Source organism: Micromys minutus (assembly GCF_963924665.1).
Source record: "Micromys minutus genome assembly, chromosome: 8".
NCBI classification, from domain to species: Eukaryota; Metazoa; Chordata; class Mammalia; order Rodentia; family Muridae; genus Micromys; species Micromys minutus.
Window position 1 is genome coordinate 59,875,984 of NC_137977.1, and position 10,930 is coordinate 59,886,913.

Below are 10,930 nucleotides of genomic sequence, written 5' to 3' on the forward strand. Positions count from 1 at the left end.
CAGGACCCTGTGCAAGAGTGGAGGCTTCGGGAGGCTAAGGGACTCAAATGGCAAGAACAGCCACTGAGCTGTGATCCTGTGTGGCTGCAGTCCCTTAAGTCACTTCCACTGGCTCTGCTGTGGGAGCAGAGCCTCTGGGTTCGGGAGGCACGGACTGAGTTCTAGAAGGAGGCTGGATTCAGGTATGGAGGCTGAGTTCTGGCTGGCCAGTAGGGAAGCTGTCAGAACACGACTGGCATTAGGTGGAAGCTGATTCTTTGATGCAGAAGACAACAGCATCCACTGTCTGCCCAGGGCTGTGCTGTAGACACCCAGTCCAGCCTCCCCTGAGGGAAGCTCTGAAGAGGAAGGGGTGTTGTCAGGGGAAGGTCAGAGTTGTGTTAGCTTTAGTGTAACCTGAAAATAACACTTGGCTGGGTTCTGACTTTTCTAGACGGTGCCCTAATGTTTCTCTCGGATTGCCCGTACGGTCTCTATAATCAACCTCCCTGTGGGCACACGCCGTCACCCGCATTGCTGATCAGGCAATTTCTTGAGGTTCCTTCACAGGAAGGTTTTGGTCTGATTTCCTCACTTACCTATCTCATCTCTGGGTAGGGCAGGTTAAGGTGAGCAAGGCAGGTGCATGTGTTAAATAAATCCTGGTTTCAAAGGACAGAAGCCATTTGGCTCCTAAGCCCAGTTCCCAGTATTTGCAATGTTTGTTTACACTGAGGACTCAATGACCATGCAGACAGCAGAGGATGCTGGCGGACCCTCCTGAAACAGTCTGTTCTTCAGAAGGTAAAGGATTTGCCCCAGACCACCCTACCCTACACAGCTCGTGGCTGAGGCTGATGCGTACCCAGAGGACACAGCCCCGAGTGACAGGAATCTCTTTGTTGGTCTGTGTATTCTCAACGGCAAGACTCCAGCCCGCTGCTATTCCCAGTGTGCCCAAGGCAGGGTGGCTGGGAGATGGCAAACAGTAGGTGGCTCACAGGTGCAGCCTCGGGCACAGTTGGGTTGGAGTGCTCACTTGGGTGAGACACCTCACACTTTTGGCCCTCCATTTATGAAACATAAATAGGCATTCTACCTGCCCCTACCTGAGGCCACTATTGAGAAAATGCACCCAGAGCTGGCTGAGCCATGTGGGATTGCTACTTTTGACCTACAGATGCAACAGTTTCATTCCGTTTAAATCAATTAAACCATCAGTTTGAGGGAGTGGAGTTTAGGAGTCTGTAACCTTCATCATTCCCTAGACACGTCTAGACATTCTGTCGACGGGACTGACAGTGTCCTCGGGGTGATACGCGCAGCAAGGGCCCGAGAGAAGATAGTAAGTGGATAGTGGGGGGTGGTCAACGTTGGGGCGAGCCCTTCTGTTAGGATACCATCAAACTGTTGAACATAGGCCAGGGAGGTGGCAAGGCCAACAGAAACTGTGGCTTGAAAGCCAGGGTGGCCTGCCTTCGGGAGGCGTGGACTCAGGCTGTTCAGGGAACAGCCTTCACGGCCCAGTCCCCAGTCCCGGTTTCCTGGCTCTGGAACAGCCGGCCCAAGCTGCCAACTCAGCACTTTCCCCCTCAGCCAGAAGTGCCCCCCTCTCTTTCTGAAAGTAATGATTTTCTAAAAATGGATTCCTTCCCCTCCCCCAGCTGCAATTAATCTACTGAACACAAAGTGGCCGCTGGAGGAGGCTTCTGGAGAGTTTGGACCAGTGCATGCTCTTTGATTAATTCAGGGATGATTTAGTGATGGGGAGGGGTGAGGAGGGACAGGGGAGTGCACACAGCCTCTGTGAGGACAGGCTGGACCCACTTTGGGATCTATATCACGGCTGTCAGACCCACAAAGACTTAGCCAAATGCCTCTTTCCATCCCAGCCATTCTGGGTATTTGAGAGCTGGGGACAGACTCCAGCTTCGACATCCTCTCATGAACACCAGAAGCTGAAGGCAGACCTGGGGCTGACGTTTTTCATAGAAGCTTTGGAGGAAGGGATACCAGACACTCGGAAGCATGCTTCCTCCGTTCCTGAGAGTTACAGTAAGCGCTGGCCTCAAACCTGCCAGTTTCTCTTCTTCTCTGGGCACTTTGGTTTCAAGTATGAACAGAGCACTGGCCCCGTGGAGCACACTGAGGAAGATTGTCACCAGGTGTCCCAGCCCCTCTCCTGGCTTATCCTGCTAGATTTTTCTTCACCGTATCAACATCCAAGGCGTCACTATGCGCGTGTGATTGTCTCTGGATATTTGTTGGCTTGGCTGCTGTTGCAGTCCTGTGGCATAGTGTAATCTCTGTGACTGTACAGCTTAGCTCCCTGGTATCTAGAATGATACCCAGCAACATAGTAGACATTGCAGGTATTGCTTGGATGAGTCTATGCCCAGTGACTGATTTTCCAGGAAGGGGATTATGCATCCATCTTTGTGCCAAATTTCCCAAGAACAGTGGGCATCTACTTACCCTCAGATAGCTCAGGAAAACAAAGAGGTTGTTCTCATTGTTTTCTTTCCAAAAGGTGAATGAGAAGCTCCCCCTCTTGGGGGTGGTAATAACAACCACAAACACCAGAACAGTCACAGTAAGAACAGCCTAGGGGCTGGCAAGATGGCTCAGCGGGTAAAAGTGCTCGCCAGGTGAAGTGTTTGAATTCCTAAGACTGTGGGACTTTTAAAGTAAGTCTGTAAAAATGGTTTATGCTGTGATGTTTGTATTAACGTGTGATTCTGGGGGAGGAACACGAAAGAAAAGGTTGTGGATTTACATCGATGTTTGTGCGTTAAGTTGACAGGGTGTCAATTGTGCAGAACAGTTTTATGCTAGCTTGATATAAGCTTTATCTGGAGGACAGGAACCTTAATTTTAAAAATGCCTCCATAAGATCTGGCTGTAGGCAGACCTTTACGACATTTTTCTAATTAGTGAATGATGGGGAGGGGGCCATCCCTGGGCTGTTGGTCCTGGTTCTATAAGAAAGCAGGCTGAGCAAGCCACGGGGAGCAAGCTAGTATGCAGCACCCCTCCATGATGTCTGCAACGGCTCCTGCCTCCAGGTTCCTGCTCTGTTTGAGTTCTGGCCTGACTTCCTTCAATGATAAACAGTGATGTGGAAGTGTAAGCCGAATAAGTCCTTTACTCGAGAGTTGCTTTGGTCATGGTGTTTCACCGTAGCAATAGTAACACTACCTGGGGCACCGTGCCAACCTGGAGCTCTTGAATTTGATTCTAGAGCCCATGCAAAGATAGGATGGACTCTAGAAGAAAGCTATCCTCCTGTCTCCCACAAGTGTATTCTCATCACGGACACACATACAGTAGTCATAAAAAACAAACCTAGCTTGTATTCAGAGAGCACTGTGTATGAGAGAGATTCTACAAGTTGTTTTGTTTTTAAGGGAATTTGGTCACTAACCCATTTTACAGATGAGGATGTGGAGGCTCACGAGTGACCTACAGAGAGAGAGAGAGAGGAAGTCTGTTGCATTCCAAGCCTTGCTGCGGGTCTTGAGCCCCAACAGGAGGCTGTCAGTGGCCACGGGAGGGGAGGAGCTCTGCAGCAAGGGCCACTGCACAGCTAGACTGTCCTGTCTCATCCGAGCAGGGGCTGTAATCTTTGCTTCAAACAGGCGCCACGGCACCAGCACCAAGTCTAATGACACACTGCAGCCAGGGAAATTACAGTGCCCAGGAGACTTGTCCCAGAGGCCCTGCCCAGGGTAATTTCACAGCAAGGATGGATGCTGGGAAAATGAGAACTGGGCAGGCTGCTGGCCCTGGTCATGGGAGGGCTTGTGAGGGAAATGGAGGATTATCATTTACTTATGCATTTCTTCTCATTGAAAATAGTGAAGACCAAGCCAGGAGTGTTACCGAAGGTCTCTGATCAGTATTCAGGACAAGCTAGAGTCCAAGACAGCCGGGGCTATATAACAAGACTGCCTTCAACAACAACAATACCCAAAAGGTATAAAATGAAAAGTGAAAAGTCAAAGTGACTCAGAGTCTCACAACTTAAACCATCTCGGTGGCACCGCTCTCCAGAGGTGACTGGACTGCAAACCTTTGAGCACTGCCTTTCTGAATTCGGCCTGAGTTCATTGCTCTGAACAGACATGACTTTCACAAGTGCAGTTGTATTGGCCTACAGCCTGTTTTTGTCCCCTAATGACACATCCCAGACATTTTGGGTAAGTCATTCATTTTCACTGTTGCCTAGTACAGGACCAGATGTAAGATGCCAATGCTCACCTAACCGACAGTGCCATTTAGTATTGACTAGGAGTGCCAGTGCAGACCGGGCACTTTCTTATGACGGTGGTAGCCACGGACCTGGCTTAATCGCTTTTGGAAAACATTTGGCAGGCAGGCTTTGCTGAAGTTAAAATAATACTGGCATCTGAAATGTATTGCCGTGTTTCTCAAAAGACACGTAGAAGTCTCTTTATAGCAACGCTATTCCACCGAGCCCTAACCTCAAGTGACTTAAAACGGCCATCAAAAGTACAAAGCGGTATTAGATATGGCGCTCACCACGAAGTAACGAGAACGAGAGACCTGTGACCACGGTCCTCACATAACGGTTGACTTGGAGAAGGCGTCTGACTTCAAGGAGGGAACTTCGGTCATAATCAGCAGGGTGAATCTCAATGCTGTGTTAAAGACGCCACACACCAAGCTGGGGTTGCTGGTAGAAGGCTTGCCTAGTGCGTTCAATGCCTTTTTTCCTGAGTTACATCCCCACAGTAAAGAAGAAAACAAGAAACAAAAACCAAAAACAATGCCGTCTTATGGGATGGTATTATTTATGTAAAGCTCAAATTGAGGTGAAACTAATTTTTGCTGATAGACAACAGGGAGGGGACAAGAGGGGAGGTTGAGCTCCTTGGATTCTGTTTCTCTGTCTGGGGTTGGTCACATGTGGCGCAGTTTGTAAAAATGATTTGTGTACATTTCTACACACATGTAATAACTCAGCTAGTCTGTTCTTTAAGTAATTGCAGCAGAAAGGGCCAGGGAAACGGCCTAGGGGTTAAAACCTTTGCAGTATGCAGGCATACGAATTAGAGCTTGGATCTTCGGAGCCACAGAAATGTCGGCTGGATGTGGCCGCCTACCTGTAACTCTAGCCTTCCGAAGGTAGGGCCTGGGGATCCCCAGAGCAAACTGGCTATTCAGGACTAGCCGCTCTGAGTTTGATTGAGAGACCCTGCCTCGATGAAGAAGATGGAAATGTGACTGATGAATTCTGACATCAACTTTAGGCTCCCAAATATACCTTTATATATGTGCCTCCATACATGCAAACACACATGTGCAACACACACACACATACACACACACACGTGTGCACAATAATGGAAAAGCAGTGGAGTCATTCAGTCCCCTTCAAAAACAGTCAGTCTCATTTTCCTAAGCTGCTTCTCTTCCCCCACCTTGTCAGTTGCACCCACAAGAGACCCTTCATTTCCACCGTGGGGCAGGTAAACAAGGACACTGACACTTCAGGTTTGGGACTTCCTGGGCCCTGGGGACCAGCCTCTGATGGGGGTGAGAGGGCACCGACCAGGACTTGCCTCTGAGGTGGGGGAGGGGAGAAGACAAGGAAGAGGAAGAGGCACAGCGCTGCTGACTGTTCTCATGACTTTGGAGGGCACCGGCAGACATCCTTGTGGGTGCACAGCTCTGTAGACGGCTGTGCCAAGTCCCAGGTACATACAAGGACAGACACATAGGCAGTGACAGCTGCTAGCAGCTAAAGGGTGGTGAGTGCTCACCTGTGTTAAAATCTGTTTCTTTGTATCACTTCCTTGCCCCTTTAAACACAGGCACTCCAGTTTGTAGTCATGTACCTGCTAGAGAACCACATGTACACAGGAAGCCTCTAAATAGAAACACACATGTACATACACTCACATAGATATACTTGCACTCACAAACACACACAGACACATTCACACTGACACATACACTCTCACACACACATACTCACAAGCACACAGACACACTCACACTGACACACACACATAATCTCACACACACACACATACTCACAAACACAGACAGACACACACACAGACACACAAACACAGATACACACACCATACACACACACACTGAATTTTAATTGGCATTTGCTCTTTTGAGGACTGTGGGACCCTGGCACACATAGAAGATGTGGCGGCCTCCACAGTGTCCCATTTGATGAATACGTGGATATGTATCCAAACTTACAGGCGCTCTTTTATTTATTATTTGGGGGAATGCTCAAAATGGTCATTTGCTTATTATTTATTTTATTTTAATTCATGATTTGAAAATCAGAGGCAGGGGGTGGAGTGAGCGAGTACGTGCAGGCCTCTGGATCCAATCCCCAGAACACAAAGGCAAGTTCCCAAAAGAAGAGGAGAAAGAGTTTAATGTCAGCTCCAAATGGTCAAAATCTCCCTCCGACCCAGCCCTCACTTAGCGTCTCACCTGATCCCTTTTCCCGGTTGTTCTTACGTTCCCTCCACAAGCTAGGTGCTCACAGAAAACTTGCTGAGGGAATATTTGTTAGGACATGATTCTAGAATGTGCTTTAAACTCTTGTCATTCATTTTATGTGCATAGATGATTTTCCTTCATGTATATTTTACATGCATGCAGTGCCCATGGAGGTCAGAAGAGGAGGTCAGAGCCTCTGGAACTGGAGTTACTGCTGGGAATGGAGCCGGGGTTCTTTGGAAGAGACAGTTGGTGTTCTTTTTTTTTTTTTTCTTTAAAGACTTATTTATTATTATATACAAGTACACTGTCACTGTCTTCAGACACACCAGAAGAGGGTATCAGATTCTATTGCAGATGGTTGTGAGCCACCATGTGGTTGCTGGGATTTGAACTCAGGACCTCTGGAAGGGCAGTCAGTGCTCTTAACCGCCCAACCATCTCTCCAGCCCACAGTCGGTGCTCTTAACAGCTTAGCTATCTCTCTAGCCCCAGAGTGTGATTTTATTTTTTAAGTGTTCCGCTCTACACCGAGCTTCATATTCTGTCAGTGAGCTGAGTGACTTTGTCTCTGCCCTGCATGTCATAGCTGCACGCTGCACACCAAGCCCCACTCCCCCAATGCAACGCTCCGCTGTCTCATGAAACCCATCTCTTCTTTCACTCTTTGCTTTTAACCAGCACTCTCACTTGCCATGGACGAGCAGAGAGAGGAATCAGGCAGGCAGGGTTCTGCCCCAGCTAACAGAAGCCCCTTGTCACCTCACCTCAGCCATTGTCTTCCTACTGCTTGTGGAAAGGAACCCTGTGAGGTCCACGGCCTAAGCCATGCCCTGGGGTAGATTCCATGCTTAGTGCAAGGACATGCGCCACGGGCTGTATATTTGTCCGCTCTAGTCTGGGCGAAGAAATAGGAGCAGCGAGGGTTCTGAGGCGGGCCAGGATACAGTCAACAGGACATGCATTTTTGTTAATCTGATCACAGTCGCCTGGGCTCTGCCTGGGAAACTTTCCCTTGCTGGGTTTTCTGGAAAGGGCAGAGATCAGATTCCCGCTTTCCCAGCCTCCCAGTGGCGAGCAACTGGCCCATCAGATGCCCCTGCCATTTTGGAGTCAGGATCTGGCAACAGAAACACAATCCTGCAGAATCATTTGAACTGTGTGCAACAGCCACACACTGCTTTTTTTTGGGGGGGGGGGTAGGGGATCACAGAATGACAGCAGAGTCAGTTTAGTGCTTACTGCAGATGTCAGTGGGCATAGACGAGCCACCTGGGGTTCTGTGACAGGTCAATATAGTTCTTTAGAGTCCAGCCTGAGGTATGACTTAACAGTAATCCTTGCTGTGGAGAAACTTTGTTACTTGCCCCTGTGACTCCCTAGGGTCCTTTGTGACTTGTGCTTAATTCAGCCATAATAACGTCATTTTACAACCAGGAAGACTGACCAGGGATAGAGTTGGGGGTGGACTGGGGTACTGGTCAAGGTTGGTTGGAAAGACATTCCCCACCACATAAAGGACATTCCCTTGGGACAGGAGGGCAGGGATGGTCTGTGCCTCACCACTGTGCTGTGACCATGACATCCTCCTCCACAGGCCACTCCGCACCGACAGATTGGTAAAGTTATTTCTGCCTCTGGGACTATTTCAGGAAGACCCAGCCTGGACTAAAGCCATCCTAGGCAAAAGCCTCATTCATAAGGGCTATGCTGCTTCTAAAGACAGGGCACCACTGAGAGCAGCAGGACCGGGAAGCCTGGCTTCTTCCTTGTTCTCCTGCCATTGACCCCATGATCTTGGATAAGTCCTAGTCCCCAAGGCTCTGTGTCCTCCCCAAGATACGTCTATGTGTGCAGGAAGCTGCTAGGCCTTTTCTGGTACCCCAGGGCCCCACCCCGCCCCCCAACACCTCTGATACCCTTTGCCTCCCTGACAGCTCAAGTACATGTGAAAAAAGTGTGTTTGGTGGGACCAGGGAGTGGATGACTGACTGTATCAATGGGTGTGACGTGGGGGTTGAGGTCCCTGTACCGAGTTTCTCCTTCGGTCCTGGACCATGCTCGTTTTCCTGTTTTTTTTTTTTTTTTTTTTTTTTTAATCCCAGTCTCATCTTCTGAAAACTCAGTTAATCTTTCCTTGGTCTTTGGGGGTGGGGGTATGAGGATTGGATAGCAGAAGTTAGGGCCCTGAGGCAGCTGGCAGCCACCTTCTGGAAAGCCCCCCACAACTGAGCCCCGTGAAGGCCAAGGAGGCCCCGTCTCCAGTCCATTTCCCTTGAACTGCAGCCAGCGGTCCTCACGCATTACTCATTGGCGGGGCGGCCCTGGCCCCAAGCCAAGGAAAACAAGCCTCCAGCCTGCCTGGGGGCTGGTTGGCCTGGGCTTGGGAGGGGAGGGAGGTGCCCGCATTACATCCAGCTTGCTTGGTCCTCCTGCAGCTCAATCCAGCCGGACTCTAAGCTCCAACTCTGGTCCAGCCTTCTCTCCAGTTGGACCCGGTGGTGTCCCCGGAGCCGACCCTGCTGAGACTTTGCAGTGGTGCTCCTAGTGATGCTTCAGCAGCCCCTCCCCACCTCTGTCAAGGAGAGGCTGTGATTCTTATTTAAGCAGCCACAGCAGTAGCTTCACCCTGTGACTGCCACTGAATGGCCATGCTAATGCAGAGGCTTTGGGTCTGGTTCAAGAGCATCTTTCCAAGTGACTGGCTTTAGCAAGGGATGTTTGTTGCTACTATACAATAGCTGACTTGTGGGCTTCTTGAAAGATGGGTCTGGAAACTCTGGTGGTTGCACAGAGGAAGAGCCACGGGGTGGGGACCATCTCAGCTGCTGAGATGACGAAATTGAAAACAGGACGTGGAAGGGACTGGGATGAAGGGAATACTGGTGGCTTTGAACATGCCCGTTCCAAGTCTGTCTTTAGCCCTACTCTCGACCCATCTGCACATAATTTACCTACTTGTCTGTCCACACCACCCACAGATACACACCTACTGCTGCACACCTATGTGTCCTCACACCTACCTACTCCTCCATCTGTACACTTAGCCACATAGTTATCTATCCACAAATCTAGCTCCACCCACAAGTCCATATATGCTGTCCATCTGCCTACCATATACCTTCGTACCCACACACCTGCCTACCCACACAGTTGCATAACCACACACCTGCATACCCTCACACCTGCCTACCCACACACCTGTCTACCCACATACCTACCCACGCACTTGCATAACCACACACCACCTGCATATCCACACACCTGCATACCCACACACCTGCATGCTCACATACCTACCCACATATCTACTCACACACCTACCCACACATCTACCCACATACCTACCCACACATCTACCCACACACCTGCATACCCACACACCTGCATACCCACACACCTACATACCCACACACCTGCATACCCACACACCTGCATGCTCACATACCTACCCACATATCTACTCACACACCTACCCACATACCTACCCACATACCTACCCATACACCTGCATACCCACACACCTGCATACCCACACACCTGCATACCCACACACCTGCATACCCACACACCTGCATACCCACACACCTGCATGCTCACATACCTACCCACATATCTACTCACACACCTACCCACACACCTGCATACCCACACACCTGCATACCCACACACCTGCATACCCACACACCTGCATACCCACACACCTGCATGCCCACACACCTGCATGCCCACACATCTACCCACATACCTACCCACACATCTACCCACATACCTACCCACACATCTAGTCACACACCTACCCCCACACCTGCATACCCACACACCTGCATACCCACACACCTGCATATACACACACACCCAGACATCACTTCATTCACACATGTGTCTACCTGTCCCCACACTCATTCACATACCCATCTGTTCACCCATCCACCCACTTATATACTCATTAACACACCTTCTTACTCCTGCACCAACTCACCTACCCATATACACCTACACACCCATCCATGTACCACTGACCACCCACCCAGTCATTGATCTATCCATCCACACACCACCCAACTATTCACCTGTGTACTATCTAGCCACCTGCTCACACTCATCTGCCTAACCCCACATTCATCCGTTTATCCATACCCCAATCATGTGCTTTCCCACCCATCCATCTGTCCATCAAAACTACACATATCTATGGAGAACCTATAAGCCAAGACTCACCTGACTCTTATATACACAACCTGGCTTCCAGGAAGCTGAATAAGTGTTTGCTTAACAAAAGTGGTAGAGAGGAGACTGGTACTTGCCCCCGAGGGAGTTCTTGGGGAACAAAAAATATAAAAATATAAGTGCTCCAAAGGAAGACATCAAGCTGCCAGGAAAAACAAAGACTGTAGACTGTGCTGTGTAACTCCAAGCAGGTAATTAGATCTTTCTGTGTTTGAGTGGCTGCATC